Source organism: Anthonomus grandis, chromosome 4 (genome assembly GCF_022605725.1).
Source record: "Anthonomus grandis grandis chromosome 4, icAntGran1.3, whole genome shotgun sequence".
NCBI classification, from domain to species: domain Eukaryota; kingdom Metazoa; phylum Arthropoda; class Insecta; order Coleoptera; family Curculionidae; genus Anthonomus; species Anthonomus grandis.
The window spans coordinates 13,224,964-13,250,263 of NC_065549.1; the positions used below are offsets into that span (position 1 = coordinate 13,224,964).

The following is a 25,300-nucleotide window of genomic DNA, read 5'->3' on the forward strand; positions in this document are numbered from 1 at the left end:
CAGAATTCTGATAATAATAAATATAACTATTCTTCGGAACGCAGCGTTTTGATGATTTTAACTTAACAAGGATTATGTTCAGATACTAGAAACTGTGTGATTTATGTAGAATAAGTTAAGTGTTTCCTGTACGTTAAATCTAAATTGATTCTATATTCTAGCATTTAAGGAGTTTAACATAATTATGAAGAGCTTTATCAGTTATTCGAAAATGAGACTACTATTTATAGTGATGTGCATTATTGAAACCCATGTAACTAAAGACGAAGATGAAGCTGAATTTCATATAAAGGAATATTTAGTTATTGTCTCCTACTCAAATAACATACATACTGGCGGTGCTTCCATTTATGTCAAAGTGTGTTTGATACTATGTTTTTCAATTTTAAAGACTACTGTTACTGGTCCAATGCAATTAAAATATATGTACAGAAAGGAAGTTTATTGTAGGTAGTATATACAAATTACCAGTCCACGATTTTCTAATTTTTTTTGAATAAGTCTTAGCAAGTGACAACATAATGAGTACTGAACGATATTTATGGATGATCTAAATATCAATTATATAAAATGGAACACAAATTCAAAAATATTAATTAAGCTGCAGGTTTTAAACAAATCGGAATGCAAGCGACTAGAGTAAATGATAGATCTGCAATACCTTTAGACCATATAATAACAAATTACTTTAATTTTATTGATATATCCAATAATAACCGATAAAGAAATCATTGGGATTAAAGTAGGTTTTACAGAAAGACAAAATACAAAACGAATAGGATTATAAAACGTTGATGTTATATAATCGGATTGTATTGGCACAATACAGGAAGCAGTAAATAATGCAATTCCTGTTTGCCGTAAGTCCTTGTGAACTTGTCCTCTATAAGTGTATAACAGTAGTATTCTTGGTTAACACAAAATGTTGCATCCTGGAATTAGAATACAAATCACAGACACTCACAGAAACCACCACTAAAAATCTGGAAGTATTTAAGATGTGGCTGTATAGGAGAATACTTAGAATACTAGAAAAAGCTTACATTACAAACATAGGAGTACTAAGAAGAATAAAAAAGATCTAAAAGTTATGTTCACCATAAAAAAGAAATTTAGAATATCTGAGGTGTATTATGAGAAATAAAAAATTGATACCCCTTACTGCAAACTATAATACAAGGAAAGGTATAAAAAGGGCCCAGAAGAAAACCGTCATGGTTGCGGAACCTTCGTACTTGGTTGGGGAAAATCTATAATTAAACCGAAACGGATGTTGGCAATCATGTTAATAATTATACAATAAAAATGTTTACTCTCTAGAGATAATCAGGATTGGACAGATTACAAAAACAAAAGAAATAGAGCCTTACAAATTCAGAGAAAGGAATAAACATCTTGTTTTAAGAAACACATTGATAAAAATATGGGAAATAGGAAAAAAAATTGAAAAACTTTAAAAGAGTTAGTTGGAGGAAAAAGCAACATAATGAATTTTAAAACGTAAGCTTTGAAAAACATAATAATGCAATAAAAAAAAATGCAATCTTGCAACTTCGTAAAATTCTAAAAGTCTTTTAAAATTATATAAAATTGTATCTGCATTCCAAAATAAAAGTACTAGTTAGAAAATAGTAAACATAAAGCTTGCAAAGGATTCGTTTCCCATGAAAGGCTATATTTTTTTAAATATAATTAATACTGCGATAAAAACATGTTGTGTTCTAAGTGACTTAAAAACTAGTGTTAATATAACAATACCAAAAACGTCAACGCTAAAGGCTCTAAGTGAGTTTAGAACAATAAATCTGTTACTTTCTATTAGCGACTTAACACGACTATTTAAAACTATTGTTAGGGATATTTTGATTAGAAAGTTACTTTTATATGGCGTCAAACATGATGAGTAGAAATTATTAATGGGTTTTTTAACAGATAGATTTTATCAAATTAAAGTTAATAGGGTTACTTCAAATAGGCGAAATAAAAAATGGAGGGTACTTCAGGGCAGTGTTTTAGGTACCTTTTTATTTATCATAATATACAATGTGCATCAGCCATATGGAATAAATTCTATAATAAATAAGAAGAGCTATTTTCAAAAAAATGCTGAGATTGGTATTTTTACGTTTCCGTTAACAAAAAAATTATACTTGTTAAAATTGTACTATGGTACAGTGGCCAATATCAACTTTTTATTTTAAAAGTGATCCTCGACCTATTTTATGTACAATGTCCTAAACCAATTTTTAATTTTTTTGGAGATATTATTTTCGGATTTATTGCAAAAATTACTAACAAAAAAAAAATTAAAAACAAAAAATAATTGGCTGCATAAATTCGATACAATACAAACAGTTCAAAAACTTATGGGTAACGCTGCTTATCTCTTAATTAAACAATAAAATAACATTAATGTCAATGTATATGTTTAATATGCTTGCTATTAACGTTCTGGTAATATCAGAAATCTTAATCAGAAATTTCATCTTAGGCATTACCGAAATAATCGCAACCATAATTTTTAATTTTCAGTTAGTTAACTCAAGTGAATTGGTTTTATCAAAGTCTATATATTTCATTTTTTTTTATTTAAAATTATATTTTTTTTTATATATTTCAAAAAATATAGACTTTGGTTTTATAAATAATGTTTTTAAGGTATCTTCTTAAAAAAAGTCTAATGATGTCAGATCAGGGGATCGTGCTGGCCATTCCATCAGTCCTTGTCTCCCTATCCACCGAGTTTGAAATATTCGGTTGAGGTACTGCCGGATATTATTTTGGTAATGTGTTTAAGTGCTTCAATTTGCTAAAGATCTATTATGACATTAGCTGGAACTTGTGGGTTTGCTGGATCATTATATAAGTTTGTCAAAGTTGACATGAGATTTTGGAGCAGTGTTAAATAAATATTACCATTCAAATTACCATTGATTAATCCATTGAATGATATGATCTTCAACAATTTCTGCTCCAATAGTGTCCTTTTGAAGTTGTTGGCTGTATTGTTCTCTCATCCAGTGAGGATTTTTTTTAGACCAGTAGCAGGGATTTTGTCAATTAGCATGACCATGAAGTGCAAACGTGTACTTACCAGAAAACAAAGATCCGTTCTCCTATCAAAATCGTCTTTTACGAGTTCCTGAGTTAATATCAATTTATAGCGACGCACTTTATTTTTTTCAATGTTTGTATATTCGACTAATGGCAGTTCGATCAACGAATCTTTGCGTTCACGTCATAATTAAAACATGGCCGACATTCATCCGATTCAATCAGCTGTCAATTCAGTGTCGTCGGTTTGAGGGTTTCTACTTCAAATAAACTATTAATTAAGTTTTAAAAAGTGCTTTGTTTTCTAGATTATCTAGTTAAAAAAGTTAAAGAACTCGACTATATTGATTTTAAATATACCTGCCTATTCTCTTATGATATTTGTTTACCAGATATGTTGTCAATGGTCTAAGCTAACCTCAAATCCAAAAACAGGCTCGTTGGTTCGTCGCATTAATCTTTTATCAAAGAGTAACTATATAGTATATATTGTTACTCTTTGCTTTTATTATGAAAATCATGAATATTCATAACTATTCATAATTATAAAATATTTTCGTTTGATTATTTGAATGGTTTATAATCGTACTAAGGAGCTCTACAAGACACAATGATTTTATCAAATTTAGCGAGGTTTTTCTTGATGATAACCAACCATTGAATCTATATGTTACTTCTATGTTTAGTAATAAAACTGATAAATGGATACAGAATTTGATTTAATCAAGCTCTCGTAATACCATAATTATTGAAAATAAACTGAAAATGTTATAATCATATTAATCACATTTTTTTTTTGTAATGGTTCTAAAATAAAATAATGAATTGTGGTATGTAAAATATTTAATCACTTCTTTAAAAATACATATAACATTTTACTCTGGGTAAATCACTTATTAGGTTATTAATATTTTCTAGTAATGTTTAAATTTTATTTAACATTAAATTTCAATATTTATGCAAATGTTCGTCTGATGTATTTCTATAATTTTTCATTTAATGATTTACAGGATTCAGTAGAACTTTCATTACTATCACTTCCTTCATTGGTTAGGTGGATAATAAGCTCTGGAACTTCTTCGATTATGACTTCATGGTCATACCAATCTTGAATTAGTTTGTCGGTGTGACAGACTTTTGCTTGCCATACTTCTGGCGTACATTTTTCTAAGGCTTTTTCCCATATTTCTAAAACGTTTTCATCTGTATGCCCTACTTCACCAATATGTGTATTATAATAATGTTTTGTATCTGCCCAAATTATTTCAATAGCATTGAACTGACAATGGTAGGGTGGCAATCTTAAAACTTCATGTCCATTTGCGTGTGATAATTGACTATTTTATATTTCTTCGGTTTTTTGTGTAACTTTGCTAAGCTTAACAATTCTGCTTTAAACATCTGCTTATCAAATGGAATTTCATTCTTCTCGAGCCACTCAACAATTTCACCTCTTTTCCAAGAACATGATGGTTAGTTTTTCAACTCAACTGAATGATATGGAGCATTATCCATTACAATTAAAGATGGTTCTTCTAAATTTGGAATTAATTGATTTTCTACCCACTTTGTAAAGTTCTCACTATTCATTTCTCCATGATAATCCATCAGTTTCGATATACTTTATAAACACCCTGTATTCGTTTAAAAGTGTCTCAACCGCCCGCGAATTATCTTACATCCTTGAAAATCTATACCCTAAACATAAATAATAATATAAGCAGAGATTGAGAGAGACCTAAAAAAGTAAAAGAGACGGTGAGTGCTTCGGCTTATAAAGCCATGTATAAAGAGTGGTCATAGTTTACCAGGTGTGGTGGTGTTTGTCCACTAGGTGGATATTAGAATGGTTGTGATTATTTTGTGTACAGGTAAATCATGTCGACATGTGCGTAGTATTTTATATTGTTGTTGTATAAGTCCATGGTTAAAGTTTTATGGTATACCAGAGTTTGTCGCTTAGCGAAGTATTACCAGGTTGTGGTCGATTGTGTAGCGATCGACAGGGATGCCCTGTGAGCGCGCAGTTTCTTCGAGTTAGTCTTGTGAGTTATAGAGGGCCCTCACTTGTCTTCTCAATTTACACATTTGAATTCTAAGATCTCGGTATATGTTATCTTAGTTTCCGAGTGTTGAGATGCTTACTGCTTAGTGGCAGTGGAGCGTCTGGGGTAGCCTTAACTATTTTAGGGGACACTAGCTAGTCGTCGAAGAAAGAAGATAAATATGTAAATTATTAACAAACATAAAGTAACTATGTTGATGGTTGTTGGCATGACTGCATCAAGGGGACCGAGGTTCCCCGGTGAGTAAGCTTAATCTTGATTAGATGGGTCAGTACAGTAAATCGTAAACATTTTTGTTTCATCGTACTCTCAATCTCTTGCTGTATACATGGTGGAGCTCGCTGAATGAATTGCATTGTCAATACTCACGTAAGTTTAATTTTAAAATACCCAAATTTTACATTTGTGTCCAGCATGTGATACAGAAAAGCGTTTTATCGAGAAAAACTAGTTGACGTGTAGATTCTTAATGTTTATTTTCCATATATTTTCTAAAAAATACTGCTCTCATTGAAGCTATATTAGGTGTCTCCATTAGTGCTCTTCGGTTATCATCTTTCTTGTATTTAAACTCCAAATGACAAAGCAGGGTTTGTAGAGATCCATAGCTTATATCAACTATTTCTTTTTGGCATAGCTCTTCTTTAAGCCGTTGTATGATTACATGTTTCTCTGAAAGTATAATAAAAATATATAATTTTTACCATTTTTTTAAATATATAACTTACTTTGTGCATACATATACATTCCGAACCTCTATTTTAGTATTCTCATTCGGGTCGAGGGTTTTGGTTTTTCTGCGAGACTTATTTTTTCCAGGTGTTGAAGGCAGCGAATTTTGATCTTTGGACACTTTGATGCCGGTTACAATTCTTAAGCTGATTTTCAGGGCATGAGCAACTCTCTATAAACTTTTTCAGTTTATCATATTATCAAATATTGAATAAAAATAGTATTATTTACCTCTTGGACTGCATTTAGAGAAATGAGCAGACCATTATTATCTCATTCAGCCTTAAAAAATCAATGAGATTGCCAACAGGGACACGTTCTTGAGAATTCAAGCCTTTTCCCGGCATGTTGAAGTTATGTTATAATAATTATAACACTGTCAAATCGGATCATGCTGCTTGGGATATATCGGTATGTTCGGTTTTCAAGAATGCGTGTGCAAAACTACGGGCAAATATTCTCGGCCAATAGCAATTAATCGATAATTTCATAGGTCAAGGTGCTGCTTCTGTACCTGCCCATCTAACGATTTTATGCTCCTGCATTGACCCCGCCCGTATTGATGGCGCCTACTGCGAGCAACCAAAATTATTATACTGCACCGAGTACCGGACTTAGTAAGCGCTTTTTGATCTATTATCAGAACGTACGTGGCTTGAGAACAAAGACTGCAGATTTATTAAATAGCACCTCTGCGTGTTGGTATGATCTAATGGCGCTTACTGAGACATGGCTCGATTCGTCAATATCTGATGGTGAGGTGGTTGCGGCTGTCTACAATGTCTTTCGAGCCGATAGAGATTTTCTAAATACGGGAAAATCACGAGGTGGGGGCTGTCTGATAGCCGTTAATAAAAAGTTTAATGCTTTTAAAATAGATGTAAATCAAAGTGTTGATCTTGAGTCCGGTATAGATATTGTTGGTGTTAAGATTGTATTAGATTTCTCGTCAATTTTAGTTTTTGCTGTATATTTTCCTTCTTCAGTATCTCCTGAAACTTTGGAAAATCTGTTTGAGTGTCTAACATCCCTTGACTGCATTTTTGGTAATAATATTTGCATATTGGGTGATTTTAATCTACCTAATTACGTTAACTGTAACAATTCTCAAGATAAGCATATTTTAATACTGCAAAACTTTATAACTTTTCTTAATTGCAATCAAAGCAACTCTATACAAAATTCAAATAACAGAATTCTTGATTTGGTCATAAACAATAATGAAAATTGCATAGTGGATAAATCTTTGGATCCGTTGTTAACCGAAGATACTCACCATCCTGCTCTTGATATTTCGTTAAAATATTGCCACTCTATGAATTTTAAGCGTAAGACACTTTTTAACCTACAAAATGCATTTAACTTTAAAAAAGCTAATTTTCCTAATTTATATGATGCCTTTCCAAAGACTGATTGGTCATTTATGGAAGCTACGGTTTCTGTGGAGCATCAGTTTAAGGTCTTTTATGATTTAATATTAAAGGAATTGGACAGTTTTGTACCAAAATATCCTAATATACCTAGGAGAAATTTTCCACCTTGGTTCACAAATAGTATTATAAGGGATATAAAGCTTAAGAGTTTTCATTACAACAAATTTAAAAAATATGGAAGAACCGATGATATAAACACGTTTAAATTGTTACGCAATAAATCTAAAAGAGATATATCTAAATCTTACTATCAATACGTTTCAAATGTGGAAAGCAGTATCATAAATAATCCTAACAAATTTTGGAGTTTTATAAAGAATAAAAAAAATACAAGAGATATTCCTAAAGATATGTTTTACAAGGACACTCCTATAAAGGGCACCCTTGAAATAGTTAATTCCTTCGCTGACTACTTTAAACGATCTTTTTTAAATAATAATTTACACCTTAATTCTCATCATACCCCAAATAACTCTCTTAATATAAATATTTCTTGTTTTTCAGAACGCGAAGTACTCAATGCTTTAAACAAATTAAAACCTAAATTAACAACAGGACCGGATCTTATTCCTGCATTTATTATTAAGGACTGTAGGCATATACTTGTAAAGCCTTTACTTGTTTTGTTTAACAACTGTCTTTTATCGGGGTCTATTCCCGCATTATGGAAAGTTTCCAAGGTTTGTCCTGTATTTAAAAAAGGTAATAAGTCCGATATATGTAATTATAGACCTATATCTATAATTTGCAATTTTTGTAAAGTTTTTGAATTTTTAATTCACGATAGAGTTTTTCCGTTAACCAAAAATATTATTATTCCCCAACAGCACGGATTTTTTAAAGGAAGGTCTACGAGCACAAACCTTTTGCTTATAACTCAGAATATTGCTGAGGCAGTTGATAATGGGGAACAGATGGATGTTATATATCTGGATTTTAGCAAGGCTTTCGATCAATTGAATCATAGTTTAATTGTTGATAAGCTTAGTAATTTTGGATTTTCAGCTGTCTCTCTTCAATTGTTTCGCTCATATCTATGTGGTAGAAGTCAGTACGTGGAGTTATACGGCGAAAGGTCAAGCTCCTATGATGTAGTTTCTGGTGTCCCGCAGGGATCTGTGCTTGGACCGCTACTGTTTAACTATTTTATTAACGATATTGGTGATAAATTGGATTGCGATTTTTTACTTTATGCAGACGATATCAAGTTATATAATAAAATAAGAAATCTCGCAGATTGTCATAGATTGCAGTATAATCTTGACTTGGTAAATGCTTGGTGTGTAGAAAATGGTCTAAAGTTAAATGTTTCTAAATGTAATGTTATGACATATACCAACAAATTAAAACCGTTATTATTTAACTACGCTTTAAATACGACTACATTAATACGCACAAATTCTTTTAAAGACTTGGGAGTGTACTTTGATACCAAACTGTCTTTCTCATACCATATTGACACAGTAGTCTCAGAAGCGTCAAAATCATATGGATTTATTTATAGTAGGACTAAGGATTTCAGAAATCCAGATGCCATAAAAACATTATATTTTGCATATGTACGATCGCGATTGGAATATGCTTCGGTGATATGGTCGCCGGCTTATAATGTACACATTAACAATCTAGAGCAAGTGCAAAGGCGCTTTTTAAAATACTTATGTTTTAAGTGTGATAATGTATACCCACCTCAGGGTTTTCCACATGATGATCTGCTCCAACGTTTTAATATTTGTTCCCTAGAAACTCGACGAACCTTTTCTGCTCTTATGACATTGCATAAATTACTTAATTATCTAATGGATAGTCCGCCATTAGTGTCAAAATTAAATTTTTTTGTGCCTCGTCTCAATAATAGACATCATACACGTTTCATCTCCCTACTCCTAGAACAAATCTACTTAAATTTTCACCAATTTATACCATGTGTAGTATTTACAATAATGATGCTCATTTTGACATTTTCAATATTACAAAGGAAGCCTTATGTGGCTCACTTGAACACTAAGCCACAAGTAACCTGAGTTTGTATTAAGTTTGTAAATAATATAGCCATTTCCGTTAATAAAAATTGAGGTTTATAGTCAGCACATTAGGTTTTGATCGTTTTTGTTACTTATTTTCTATACCTCTTATTACTTTTTATGTAATTTTTTAGTTAGTTTTAGTTAGCTTAGAAGATTTTTGTAACAAGTTATATATACATTTTTCTTAGTTAGCATAAGTTATATTTATGTATTTGAAGGTCTTTCCTGCCTTGTAGATGGGTATTTATTTACCTGTAAGGCTTGTATTGTAAAATAAATAAATAAATAAATAATTATAACAGAGTAGCAACTCCTGATTATTATTTAAAGACTAGTAAAAGTTTTGAAAACAACTGTTTCAATATAATAATAAAAAGAAATTGTAACCGCAAATAAGCAAATAAACTGCTGAAAGTCTAAATATCAAAAAATAAAACTACGAAACAACAACGCCAATGGTCTGTGTCAAATATCGAATGTCGGAAACACGAATATTATTTTTCTTTGTTTAATATATGGCATTTATCCTTGTTTGACACATGGTTTTTAGAATACGTATTTCTTTTCGACTCAAGACAGACGTTTATTATTCTCTAAGTTTTCGACGTATATTAAAGCTACTACAATAGTGTACTGATTGTCTTGAATAGAATGTAAAGAATGATGACGTAAACGCAAAGATATATTGATCGAACTATATTGAACATTGGCGCTGCTTTTTGACCGAAAGTATATGAATTTTCCTTAAACTCAAGCATAATATCCAGTTTGTTATCATCACTTTATTGCATTTGCAGCTGCTTTTTTAAAATGTCTTACATGTACAAGCTCGCGGAACTGCTTTTCTATTTTACTAACCGTCCGTAATATAGGAGGGAAATTGGGACATTTTTTATGAAATAAGCGAGCAATTTTCATTTGTGTCCGTATCGTATTTTTATAATCACTCATCTGTAGAATTATTATTTTGTGCGTTTCTATTAAATAAACCATTCTTCTGATAACCAATTAACGAAATTCAAACGACATTAATAATAGGTAATGTATACTATATAATTTTACTATGTATATATTTGATGTGATCAGTCAAGTGTTAAATGAATACATATTTAATTTTAAAATGAATATATTGTGATATAATAATATTATATTTTGTTTCATAAAATAATAGAAACATTTGGTTTAAATAGGTTGTTTTTCTAAAGATTTCTTCAGGTTAAAAGGTGACTTATAGTCTACTGGTAATCTTGTTACTATTATTTAACTCAGTTGTTGCTTATATGTATTTTATTCAAGTTCCAATTTATGATTTGTTATTAAATCAACAATAGGAACACGAGTCTTGCAAACCTTAAACAGCATTAAATTTATTTTGTTGTCTGTTGTCTCTGGCGTAAAATTGGATTCGTCTGTTCCGAGCTAAGAACCGAACTGGGTCTCAAGTGTACGTCTGACTGTGTCTGGATGTGAAACCGACAGATGTAAATTCGTTTTCCCTTTTGCGGGAAAATGACGGGAAAATGGTAAAAAGGCGCCTGTAACGCTGTTTTAGAAAATCGAATCCAATCTGGATATGCCTTAGCGGAACGACCGCAGGCCAAATTGCCAGTTTCCTTTGTCGTTTTTCTGCCGCTTGTAATGGGTTACTTAAATTTAACTGTTTTACGCACTTTTTGTTTTATTGTTCTAATAATAAAAGGTCTAGTAATATTTTTTATTTACACCTAAAATATCGAAAGGGTTCGGGTATATGTAGGAAAGGGCAACGCTGAAAAGCACCACCTAATGCGAATTGAGCGCCTCGGGTCAGCGGAGTGACTGGAATATTAAATGGGAAAAACTGTGCTTTGCAGAGAGCAATAGCATCCATTTAAACCGTGAAACTGCACTCAGTTTCGGTCAAATACTATTTTCGACGGAAAGTTTTTAGAGAGTGCTAATTCTAACTGATGGCTTTTTCAACACATTTAGGTTGTTGTTGAACTGCTGTTGTGCAGTAGTAGCTTGAACTATAAAAACTTTTCGTTTAGAATACATTAAATACTACAGTTTTTAACTTATTATAAAATTCATGAAAGCAAGCAAAATCCTCAAAAAGGCAAGCAATATGCCAAAAGATTTATGATAATAACACTAAAGGATGGGTTGTAGTGTGTCTGTGTGAGGTTATATGTGATTCGTATTTATAAAAAATAAGAAGTTTTAATTTCCCTAAATAATATTATTAGGGTATTGCATAAGAGACTGGCAAAACATACAGGAAAATATACTTTTTCTACCAATCAATTTGAAATTGTACTGCATGACGTATCCACCTTCAATTAAAGAGCTATTAATAAAACTAAAAAACTTTTTGCAAATTTTTAAGATTTAACACAAGCCTTTGATACCGTCCCATATGAACCTTACGAAATAACTTTAAAAAAGTAATTTTAGGACGGTAAAATGAAGTGTCTTAGAAGGCATTTTACTTGGGCCATGTTTATTATCTTTGTCTAGTATGCAGCTGATACTTTCATTCTGTTGCAGAGAAATATCTAAAGCTCTACATTGGAACATGCTGTTTCAGAACTTTTATGTCAATGGTTGGGTTAATAAATATAGAGTAACATCAGATATTAAATAAGCAAATCATCTGTGTTACTTGCCTTTATCAAAGGGATGATGTGGGCTTCTGGCAATGATTTCCCAAACTCTCCAGCCTATGACTAAATAACGATTCACATGACACCATGACAAGTTTTAACATATCAATATTCAAATCTCCGAGAATTACTGAATAATCATAGACCACTAAAAGATGTGGAACAACTTCTTCCAGAAAATTTATAATCTCAAACGCTTTCGACTTAGGGGAGCTGTATATTATAAGTATTACAATATTAAGTATACCAAATTTAACATTTAAGAGCATAAATTCAAAGTTTACATTTTACACAATAATATTTACAATTTCGCACTGAAGCATTGTCCTGACATAGATGCCAGGTTGCCAGTTGGGGTGGTCATCTCTATCTAATCTATTCTTTCTAAACAAATAATAACCTGGCATAGAAACCACCTGCTTAATATATCTTCATTCAGCCAGGTTTTACTTATACATACCCAAAATATCATATTTATTATTTACAAAATTGAGAAAATCCGAAAAACTTGGCAATGGAGATCTAATATTTAAATTGGCTATATTTAGATCAGAATTTAATTCTTCATTAGCCAATAGTTTGGTATGCATAGACTAACATTAAATGCTGAAAAAGAACAGTACATATATTTCAGTTTAATAAATGAAACATCACGCCACCAATATTAAGTCCTAAGATACCACACCCTGCAGAGATTTATTATATCACTAATAAACTGTGATAAAGACCCCTTTATCAAAGGGATGATACTCGCTTCTGCATATATCTGCTTGGTTCTGGCGATGATTTCCCAAACTTTCAAGCCTAAGGCTGAATAATGGCTTCACAGTGACACCATATCAAATCAAATCAAAATATGCTATTTTATTATAATCTTATAGGTATTGATAATGCAGAAAATAGCTAACTAAATATAATTATACACAAGTTAGAAATTTAGTATAAAACAGCAGTCGATTTTTAGCTTTTTAGTCCTTAACAATACTTTTTTTTGTTACTTGGTATTCTTGGACACAGTTTAAAAGTAAAATTGAACTATTATTCTTGAACAAGCCTTTTATAGCAATATAGAGTATCTTGAACATAATTTTTAACGCACCCTGTCTTGGGTGTCTGTCTTAGCAGCTAATGTTAAACCAATTGTAAGAAAGTTAACCAAATTCAACAGCAAGTTAACGCCTGAAAACAAAAAGCCCTACATGGAAGACATTCACGAACTCAGTGACGAAAATGTCGGTATAGTTGCATCAAACTACTGGCTGACTCATGGGGATTTATTCCTGGAAACCGAGGGATTTATGTACACAATTCAAGATCAGGTAATAGCCACTATAGAAATTAATTCTTACTTTCTTTGTCAGAGATCCTGCAGTAGTAAATGATTAATGTCGTAAATGTCTCCGCTGAACAAAAACAATACAGCACATCACAGCAGGTTATATATCCCTTCCCCAGCATATCTTCATCGCCATAACTGTGTCGGCAAGATAATCCATCAGCAACTTACTAAGAAGTTTTAGCTCATACACTCCAATGTCACTCACTCTACTCCCGAAAATATACTGGAAAATGAACACTATCGATTGTACTGGGATAGAAGTGGTACTACAGATAGAACTATTCCAACTAACCGACCAGACATCATTTTAGATAACAAATTACAAAGAAATACCTTTCTGATTGACATTCTTGTGCCTTATACAAACAACAAGCTGGCAAAATATACCGACCTTATCAATGAGATTCAACAGCAATGGAGGCAAGAAAGCATTGTGGTTGTTCCTATTGTACCTTTAAACACAAGTGCTATTCCTCGCCACGTTTCGTCTCTTGGTCTTTCGTCATATTTAATCATGAAACTACAGAAATCAACTATAATAAACTTCTATATTACTGTAGAACATTTTCTTAATTTACCATAGATAAACCCATCTTGCTTAGGCCAATGGCGCGTACAACACCGCACTATAGCGAGCTACCACGCGTAGATACCAAAACACTTTATCATTTTGAGATATTGGCAGCTAGATTTTCAAGCCCTAGACTAGACTTTGCCAGATCGTAGATAAAATTTAAAAATGATATAAATAATGAAACTTATAATAAGTCAAGTAGGTATAAGTAAAATATTTAAATCGATACACACATAAAAATAATTCCTGAAAACAAGGAAAAAGTTTCTTTTGTATATTTAATTTAAATTTAATGAAGTAAATAATTAACATAAGTCCTTTTCCTCAAAACAATTTCTTACATTTCATTATATAAATAGATTAATTTCTTTAAAACATTTTATAGAAATAAAGAAATAGCATTATTTCAAAAATGCCTCTTTTTAATTCAATAATATGAATTCTTCAAATTATGAATATATGAAGATATTAAATTATGAACGCGAGTATATTACCCCAAGATACAGAATCTTTAAAACAAGAGACTTGGTCCAAAGAACTGGCATAACGCGTCTGATACCGTTCTTCTCTAATCTCTCCGAAGTCCGATACACTTTGTGTTTTCTGATTTTGATTGTGCCAAACCAGTTGGAAGGATTTTCTTAAATAATTTAGCAATGGATGATCTGTTGAAAACTTTGGGCATGGATGAAAATATTACTATAACATTCAGAGGTAAGTTAAACAATCCTGTTAAATCATATTACTGTTTGATAATAATGGCTACACTAAGGCATCCTATGGGCTTTGATATTGCCGGATCGCGTACGCGTAGTCAGCCTAATTTTTAAGTTTTTATGACCCAAATCATTTTTATTGTACAATTTGAGTACTACCTATATACTAGAGGTCACATATTATTTTTTGTCAAATTAATACTCAATAAGCGAAAAAATTAACTTGGAGATTTATTGTTCAAAATCTTAGAAAATAAAAGAGAAATAGAAATATTATCAAGTTTGCATGGAAGAGCAGACATGTTGAAAGAATTAATTCCACAAATTGGTAACCGTTTACAATTTGAGATGCACTTAAAAAACTGGAGCTCAGATAAGTGCGTTAAGTTTAGGCATATTTCATTTGGAAATAATAAATAATATATAATTAGAAGCAACAGGATGCACCCACATCAATCACATAGCGAAAAGCTTGGCAACGTCGTGCTTTGTTGTAACTAACCTAACACGTATAGTGAGCACGGATGTTGGTCGGCTCTTTATTCATGCCCACGTTCGACTTTCTTATGGTATCATCAACTGGGGGGCTTCTTCTGAGCTGGAGCATTTGTACTTGTCCTACAAAAACGCATGATCAGAACGCTAGATGGAGCTGGATTTTTAGACCATGCTGCACCTTTTTAGTCCCTAGTCTATAGTGTTTTAGCCTTTAAGTCTTCTTTTGTAAGTTCGTTTTAATAAGTATTGTTAGTATTTGTATGTCTCTATTTAACTTTTAATTATTAATGACTTTAGTGTATACATTTAGGTAAGGCTTGAAATTGACGCATGCTATGTTCATTGTTAAACCTTTGTAATGAAGAATTTTAAATAAATAAATAAATAACAATTACTATAACATCCTAAAGCCTGCGTGATTTTGCATTTGAAGAGGACAGACAAGGGAAACAACCTGTAACTGCGGAATTAAATAATGTGGTAAATCCAATGTGGAAAATACCATTTTGACATTTTTGCTGGTAAATGAAAATACGTCTATAGGCATTATTAATTATGATTTGTCATTCTTCAAAAAACCTTTACCCGATTTCGACCTAAAAACCCTTTTAACCACATCCCTATTGAAAAAACGTATTTTAAAATACTATGAAACCAACAAAATGTTAGACAAATGCCACAGAAATCGACTAGTCAAAACTATTCTTCTTAATTGCCTTCTTAAATATCTAATGAATATCTTCCTAGTACAGTTAATTCCAAACATTCCAAGAGGCTTTAGAAAACTGCGAAAATATTTTAAATAATTTTAAATAATAATTTTAAATAAAACGATAATTGATATAACAATACAATTTGTAGTAAAATACAATTTTAGAGCATCACAATGGGATAATTTTTTTAAATAAAATTACTAAAAATAATCTATTATAATTATTATTTTTGTATTCTAAACTTAATTATCTTAAGATATTAGGTTACGTTACGTTGTCATCAATAAGCAAAATTTATATTTATTTTTTTCAAATAAAGTTATATTTTTCATAATATGTGTGTATTTATGATTGATTTATCCTCATGAATAGTACGATATCTACAATATTTTAAAAAAATTTAGAATTTTAATCAAACAGATAATTTATTAAACAACTAAGTCATTAACAATAATTATGACGAATCACATTGCAAAAGACCTGCTTAAGAATGGAGTTGATAGGCACCTGCACCAAATGCATTGCGAAGCAGTTCATTTCTAAGATAAATCGTCTAAATTATTGTAAACGACTCCAATATTTGATACTAATTCTACAATTCTTTAAATCGAGAACTTTTTGGACCACAAATGGAAAAACTGCAAACTTACATAAAAGATTTATAGTTTTAAGTCAAACACAACATACTCTTAGGACCATTAAATACATTCTTACTTTAAAACCTAAATAATAATTAATCCAAGAACTTAGGTTCTTTATCTCTCAAAAGAAAGATCAGACAGCGGCTTCTCAGTGAATGAGTTTTTATGGGCGTTTATATGCATATCAGAGAAAATAAGATATTATATACATACAATTTTCTTTTATTTTTTTCTGTCCAGAGCTTAATAGTTTTCCCATGTACTATCTCTGTACCGCTTAACATAATGGACCGAGTCATCTAACTTCATTAATGCATTGGGTTTTATTAGGCTTAGGTTAGGTAACTAAATGTAAGTACGGCTTAGATTTTTTCTACGGCTTTGACAGCCTCTCCTTTTGGAGAGGAGCTGAGGATCAAGGCCATTTGTTTCATTTATATATTTGTTTTGTATTTGCAAAATTGTTATAATTAATTGGAACAATAAAATGATTTATTATTATTATTATTATTATTATTATTATTATTTATATTGAATCTTTTGAGTAATAATGTTAAATACTAAAGTTCTTAATTCAAAATCAGTTTTAAATCACTTTGATAATTCCGTTAACAAACTTTGATATAAAGAAATATTTTATAGAAATATATCAAAGTCAGTATTACTTTAAAGGGAAGTAAACAGCCTTAAATTGAGGAATTTCTTTATTGAGTGTACTATAAAAAAAGTTTATTTGTATTGTACAACGCTTACATTAATGAGTTTTAATATTTTTTAAACACTTTGAACATCCCCATAAAAAAACTTCTAAATTAAAAATCAATTACGCGTCTGCTTTTTAATTACTGATGATTCTCTAACCTGAACTTAGATGGAATAGATTGGTATTCTGGAAGCAAAAAAAAAGCGAAATAAACGTCCTCAGCAGTGTCAAGTGACAGCCCAAATGAAATTCCTCGTCCCTTAAAAGAATGAAATTTTGCCTTTTAATGAACGCGAATGGAGAAATAGAATTTCCCTTCGACGAGCTTCGCTTAAAATAAAACTTTAATTAGTAGAGGCGTGCCTATAACACCGTGAAACTCAATGTCAATGACTTTTGCACGTTACTTTCAATGCAATCGCCAGTTTACTTGGCCATCCTATTGATTTTAAGAGCAATAAATCGTTCATTTTGTCCGAGACGGCGGGCACGCATCTGGATATATCCACGTCCAGTATTGTAAGATAAGAGGATCGAATTATAGTAAGATTGATGGCTGTCCGCTCCCTTTGTGAGCAAATAAATAAAATGCTCATTTATATCCATTTCTTGTATCTAAGGTGACCGACCATAAATATTTTTTTTCTGTCGTGGGAAAAAACACCCACCTTACGCACCCTCGAGGGTTTATAAAGTTGACCTTTTTCTTGCAGTGAATAAGGTAGTTACTTTACATATAATTTGCCCTACTCTTAAAAATTTGCACTTTACGCTCACTTTATACACCCTTACGCACCCTTGAGGGTTTATGAAGTTAACATTTTTAATGTAGTGCGTAAAGCAGTTACTTTACATAGAATTTGCCCTACTCTTAAAAATTTGCTTGCCTTCATTTCTGTCAAAGTTGTTATTGTATTTAAATTCCATGTTAACGGTCTTGAGTTTAAGTTTATATCTTAAGCGCCCCTCACACCATCAGTATTACTGACAGTATATCAAAATATTTTGAAATACTGTCAGTAATACTGATCGTGTGAGGTCAAATACTGATAGACTGTCAGTCGTGAATGAATGACTGATGTGATTTTCGGGATCCTGAAAATCACGTCAGTCATTGGGGGCGGAGATAAAAGATTGATGAAAATACTGACCGTTTGAGGGCGAGACTGTCCATCATTCCAACAGTCGTCAGTCTGAATTGCATCGTGCACCGTGCAGAGACAGAGGCAGAGATAAGTTGAGTGCCGTGCACAATGGAAGAAACTCAGGAAACGACCGCTCTGAGCTCGATAGCTTCACCTGATTTGTGTGAAGCAGAAGAAAAAGGAAAAAAATATATTTTAACGCAATTTATAGACCTATATAGGTATATGCCCGAATTGTGAAATTTAAGTATATCTGAATATTGTAACAGAGATAAGAAAAGAAGAGGATATGAAGCTCTGTCCAACATTTTTGTGCAGTACAAACCGAATGCGACCATTGACGATGTAAAAAAACAAATCAATACGCTAAGAAGCAATTTTAGGCAAGAGTTAAAAAAAATTAAGGATTCCAAACGGACTGGAAGTGCAACAGATGATCTGTATGAACCAAGCGCGTGGAAGCTTCACTTTAATTTTTATCTGACGTGGAAATACCAGATAAAGGAAAAAACACCATTAATCAAACCAAAGTATGTCAAAAAAGTTTAAAAGTTGTTTAAGCCTGGTTTACCCAAAATGTAGTGACTAATGCGTAATGCATATTTTATTATTTAACAAATCTTGAGATTATAGCAGCAGCAGATTATAGCAGATGGCTTTACAAATGGCACATGTGCAGTTTTAAATTTTACTTAAATTTAGCGGTCAAAGTTAAAATGATAAATTTTTTTTTATGTAAAGTTAAAAAATATATGTTTCAGATAGGTATATTTTTCACGTTGACTAATCCATTGCTTAATTCAGCGTCTCTTTTGCTTATTACGTTTAGCACTTGTTAAATGTAAAATTATAATAGCAGCGCAAGCTTTTTTTATAATCCATAGCAAAATAACTAACAGATACATGACGCGAACGAACACGCTTTAACTGCTTCAAGCAGCAGAGGATTGGAGCAAATCTGCAGACTGGTAAGTCTGCAGGTCGTGTGAGGGGCGCTTTACGACATTAAAAGGCTTCAATTAGTAAACAACGACTTTGTTTGAGTTCAACAGGTGCACAGCAGCAAGAGGGGTGTTTTGGTTACAAACATATTCATCGGTGCTCTGTTGTCAAGTTTACATGCATTTTCAAAAGAGGAAATTTTCAGCTATATATCAACACATATAATCATGTTAATTTAACTTATTGTTGTAAGTAAAAATAGATATATGTTATTCTAAACGCAAAAATAACATCTTCAAAGCAAAAAAAAAATTAACATTCTTGTTCTTAAAACCGCTTCTAAAAAATTTGAAAAGGCAACACTGCAGGCAAAAGTTCATGTTATCTTGTCAAATGTCATCTTGACAAATGGCTTTGTGTTCTGTGAAGTTTTTTTTTCACTTTTTGATTGAAAAAGGAGAAATGTTGAGTCATTTCAGTGTTTTTGTAAACTGTTACGATAGTAAAAACTTGTGCCGTTTGTGCCTTACCATGAGAAAAAGGCGATTTAAGCCGATCTTTTCACAAATAAATACCGATATTGTCATAACATGATATCAAGGGACAACCGTTGTCATAAACGTAGAATAATAAAAACTTATTAAGAAATCTATAATAATTATAAAATATAATTTTTCCATAAAAATGATTTTTTTTTCATTTTCATTATAAGACAAAGATAAAAAATGTACGGTGACAGTTTCCATCTCTCCCTTAAAATGTTCTTTGATTTATTTCTCTCGCATGCACGCGATTTTACATCATTCTCATTAAAAAAAAAACTTTAGCTAGAGTGTCTTGCTGGTATATTCAGGGTCATAGTATTACGATTTTTTTCTGATATTATTAATAATATATAAGAGGTACATACAAGATTTTTTTTAAATAATCACATAATAACATTTAAAATTAACGAAGGTTTATGGTTTATTTAAGAGTTTATGGAAGTTTTTACACTAACGTTATTTGATCATATTGTAACGATCTTAATAGCATAGATTAATATTGCTTAGATAGGAAAGCTGTATAAACGCCAATACAACATTAAAGAGCCGATTGAATGTCGAGCCCTCCGAATGTCGAGGAGTATTACTAACTAGAATTGAAAACGTCAAGTCATAATGGCGCTAAATTTGAATTTCGCTCTGCTATAAAATTAGTAAGAAGTGTGTGGTTTTTTTGGAAACTAGAGTTGGCAGATTAAAAAAGTGTTAAATTGGAACTTCTATTAGAACTTTATTTATGTAATCTCCATATTAAATAATATCCTCCACTTATATATTTTTTTATTTGCGTGCAATAATTTCTAAAACGTCCATACATTTCTCGCTATAATATAAAAACCGAATATAGTAGAAAATGCACAAGTTATGCAATTAAAATTAATAGTTTTATACGCTTGTTAAAACAATAAATGAATTATCAAAATTCGTCCAAGAACTTTGTTGTATAAAGAGCAAAGCTTGGAAAATAGAATTTACATAAAGTTTTGCAAAAGAATATGGTAAATGCATAAAGCTCATTAAAAATTTAATAAAATCACCAAGGAATTACTCCCTACTCACCAGTAATGTTCTTTATATTATTAGTAAATATATAAATTAAATAATTATCAACAGATTAGCAATGAAAGAAGCAATAAGTAAAAAATGTTAAAAGTAAAATTTACAGGTTTTGCTCTTTTTCCATTTGCCTGAAAATTTCATAGACTCCAGAATTTGTACATAATCTTTCCGAAATTAGCTCTCGAGTAAGTTTTGATGTTGAAGCTGTCAAAAAATCTGTCCAGGAAAAAAATTATTTCTGCTGTATATATAGGTCCACTGGGTAATTTATGTCTCCGCTATCTAAAAATAGAAAGCAAATTTTAAACCATTGATTTTTAAAACCAATTAAAAAAACAAATATTTATCCTATTTTGCCACAATGCTTATATAGGATACTACTATATTACTAAAGACCTGGATGCAGTTTTAATTTATTTATTAATTTACCTTGGTATTCATTCTGTTATTGGAGGCTGCTTTCTGTAATCAAGAGTGGTCAGTTCTTCATATTCGGTGTCTGAAAAAATACATTTTTAAAATTTGAATTTGAAAGCTTGAATTGGATAGAACCAGGAGCACACGTGGAATTTCACATAGAATTGTTGATTATTAAGATTTTTATGGTTTTAAGGCTGAAGAGTCTGAACCCATGTATTAAAAGCCTGTGAGGTGCACAAAAGTGCGTTAACACTTAATTATGCGAATGCAATTTCTATATTCAGTTCAGAGTTTTTACTATTTATTTCTCAGTTGTTAAACATTATTGAAAATACAATCCAGTGCCTTTTTTAGAAATGTTCTTTTACTCCACGTGTTAGCACAGCTAAATAAAAAAAGGCAACATAAAATACTACACTGAACTAAACACCTGGTAAAACTTTGTGAGAAATATGAGAGCAAATGAATTTTGTTGAAATTTTTTTGCAAAATTTGATTATTGAAGTTTAGTCTAGTTCGTGTATGAAAATATCGAATTCTGGCAGAAGTATAAAGAAAGCATTTGCAAAATCCTAGAAGTTAAAAGGATAGAAACAATGGCCACATTTTATATCACATATCCAGATGCTTGACAGTCCGTGCGGTCTAAATGCAGTAGTTTTGCTTTCTTACCGCCATCTATATACCAGCTATTCTCCAATCTCTGGCATTCGGACATTAAAGGTGCGACAAAGATGGAGCAAGCGGCAGGCACATTTAGGGAGATGGGTAAAGGGTTGGCGAATTTTACGGAATAATGAGCTACCTAATATGTAAGAGCCCTTGCCGCTAGGAGGTGAGTGTGAATATTGGCGTGACTTTTAAATCGAAATAAATATAGGTAAATAAGTGTTTTGTGTTAGTAGTCTTAAGTCATTATGTTAAGCGTGTAATGAACCAGTTGACTATTTTTGTTTAGCGACTGTTTTAATTCACACCTAAAGGAACAATAAAAAAACGATACAATATTTTAAAAATATTAATTCCTATGAAAATTCATTGTCTAACAAAAATTAACATTTGAACAATCTTGTAGATTCTTGCAGATGAATCTGGAAAATGCACGAAAAACCTCGAGTTAGGTTATGGTAAATTAATGCCGATAGAGAGCCTTATTCTGCGTGTTTCTTAAAGATTTAACATATTGATTGAGTATTGTAAAAATATATATATATTTACAAAATTTCTACTTTTTCTATAGTTTAAGGAATAGTTCATTTATAAATAAAATATTAAAGTTGTGAAACTTTTCAACAATTAATATTTAAAAAAAATTAACTGTTTTTTTTTAATTATTAAATTGCAGCACCTAATCCAATTGTAATAGAATAATTAATATTAAGTTAAAATCTTAAAACCGAAATAAATATATAGATGTTACATCCGAACCTGTACAACTGACGTCGTGAAACTCGAATATTAGACCGGTAAGGATTTTCATAAGCGGATTATTATATTAATTGAATTATTGTCAACATTCCATTTTTTATAAGAATTGTAATGTTGTTCAAAATTATTTTTATTGATACGTTGGGTTATGTTCCATAAGGAATATTGGTAATATGTATACGGGTAATTAGAATTCTGAATTTCCACCCAAATCAAAGAAAATACATATTTTTGACGACAGCTATATATACATAACTATTAATTTGCTGACAAACAACTTATTTAAGTATAAAAACACCTAATTTTCCAGCAACGACCACTTAAATTAAACTTTTAATTTTCAAAGTTTTGCAAGTATAAATAAAGTTTCCTCGGAAGTTACAGTCGTATATAACCTCTCCAATCCGGTTTTATTTTAAAGCTCCCCCATATAAAGAACATCTTGGAATAAAGCCCGAAGTTAATTCGTGCTTAAGTTGGCACAATTTCCTGTTGTTTTACGGCAAAAGGTGGAAAGCCGGCATGCTTTATGACGTCTTATCTAGTATCTAGCCGTATTATTTATTGCGCTACTAAATCACTTGGAGATATCCGAAATTGCGTTGTTCTTGCCGAGATTGTAAACTCTTTAGGGGTTTCTTGCCATTTTAGTTTTTATGGAATAGTTGAAAATTTAGTTATTCTATTAAAAAATTATTGCCTTTAAACAAAGGCATTTTAACAGTTTTTCTCTTTTTCGTCCGTTGATGTCATTTCTGTTTTTTTTTTGTTTATCAATTTTAGATATATCTTATACTTAAAAATATTTTGATTTGTATTGTTCCCATATAGATGTAAAGCGGTTTAATAGGTTTTAAATTAGTAATATTTTTTGGTAAACTAATATATTTTAAACAGAGTCTTTAAACAAGACATTCATTTATGAAATTTTATTTTATATATTTTTTAATATCAAAGATTTTATTTAAATTTTTTTGGAAATATTTTTTTTACACTGAAATATTTCTAATATTCATTATTTTATAATTTTTGCTTAATTTTTTGCTTTAATTACAAAGTTTTTGTACGGATTTTAAACTGTATTTTTGCTGTTATTCTGATTTAAATAAAGTTCAGTTAATTTTTCCAAAAGAGAATCTTAGGTAGTTTTTAATTTTTGGAATCAAAGTATGATTTCTGGTATTTTTTTTGTATTATTTTTATTAATATTATTTTTTTATATTTATTTGTATTTGCTGTTTTTTGTGTATTAATTTTTTTATATTAAAGATATTCAATATATAAATGTCTTCTTTGCGATGGTTTTTGTTCTCCGCTATTTTGAAAATGCTCTTTGCCTTTTTTGTGTCAATTTTAGTCTCGATACCATAGATTATCACCGGTCTAACACAGGACCTTAATATCCGCACTTTGTAACGATATTGTAAACTCCGAGAAACCAGCTGATTCTCCATCATTCCGGAATGACACAAGCGGCGCACCGCGCGACGTCTCGAAGGATAACGGGAATCTTCAGGAACAGCGTTCTGCCGAGTATATAAGAAACCGCAACCCCGATTGTGGTCAGTTCAGTGAAGTTCTGAATACTGACGCGTGATTTTAATAGTTGTAAATAAAGACAGTAAAAATAAATATCTCTGGTAGTATCGATCGTGTTTCCTTAATGAAATGTGTAAATAAATTAGTTGACCATTTTCGATTCTTTTAATTCACACAAACGGGAAAAAACGCTACACTTTCAATGCGCATGTAGCTGTTTTTTTAGATGATATTTCTCAGATATCCTGAAATTGTGGCGACTTTGCTGAGATTTTATGTCGTTTATTAGGTTATTGCTTGATGTATCCCCTCCTAAGGAAAGGAAGCTCATTACCTGTTCTATTGGCATATTGTCTATCACGACTTTACACCTTACCTGTTAGCCGGTCTGATTCCTATTAATGTCGGTATGTCTTTTGCTGTTTTATGGTTTGCTTTTATTCTTGTAGTATTGCCTATGTTCAAATTTCTGATTACGTTGATGATATAACCAATATATCGGGCAGCTGTACTTTGTCGAACGCTTTTGATAGATCAATAAAACACGCATAAGTAGGGTAGCTGAATTCGATCGCCTTCTCTTTTACCTGTCGCACAATAAACAAGGCATTAGTTATTGATTTGTTCTTCCGAAATTCCTATTGTTCATATTTTTTTCATCATCATTTTTATTGTGGTGCAAAGCAGAACTGGTTTTTGTTCCTTTTTAGACGTTGGTATGGTGATACTGTTGATATGCTGGATGTGGTTATTATTTCGTTAATTTTATTTTTAGCTCTTTACCTCCATATTTTATAAGTTTATCGTCCACAACCGGAGTTTTTCTGTTTTTTAGGTTTTTAATCTTTATAGTAACTTCCTCCGCTATAACCATTAATCTACTCGTGATCTCTTTTTCTGCTTGTGGTGACTAAGTTCCTACCGCATTGTCAGTATTGTCATATAGGTTTCTAAAATATTTTTCCTACTCGTTCAACCTATCCCAACTCTTTTAGTCTGAATATGTTTGTTTACGCTATATTCAATACCTAATATTTAAGTGATTTAAAACAACGTCTTCACTAATTTAATTCTTGGTGTA

General features: G+C 31.2%; 1 protein-coding gene and 1 long non-coding RNA gene across 2 annotated transcripts in view; one reads left to right on the forward strand and one right to left on the reverse strand.

Annotated features, from left to right (window-relative positions):
• Positions 1-25,300, forward strand: part of LOC126735738 (uncharacterized) — a 508,234-nt gene that overhangs the window by 36,206 nt on the left and 446,728 nt on the right. The window lies entirely within an intron of this gene.
• LOC126735743 (uncharacterized) lies at positions 5,620-6,219 on the reverse strand. The gene is made up of 3 exons (XR_007660498.1): positions 6,084-6,219; positions 5,849-6,024; positions 5,620-5,792 (listed from the first exon to the last, which is right to left on the reverse strand). It is a non-coding gene; the product is annotated as an uncharacterized LOC126735743 (long non-coding RNA).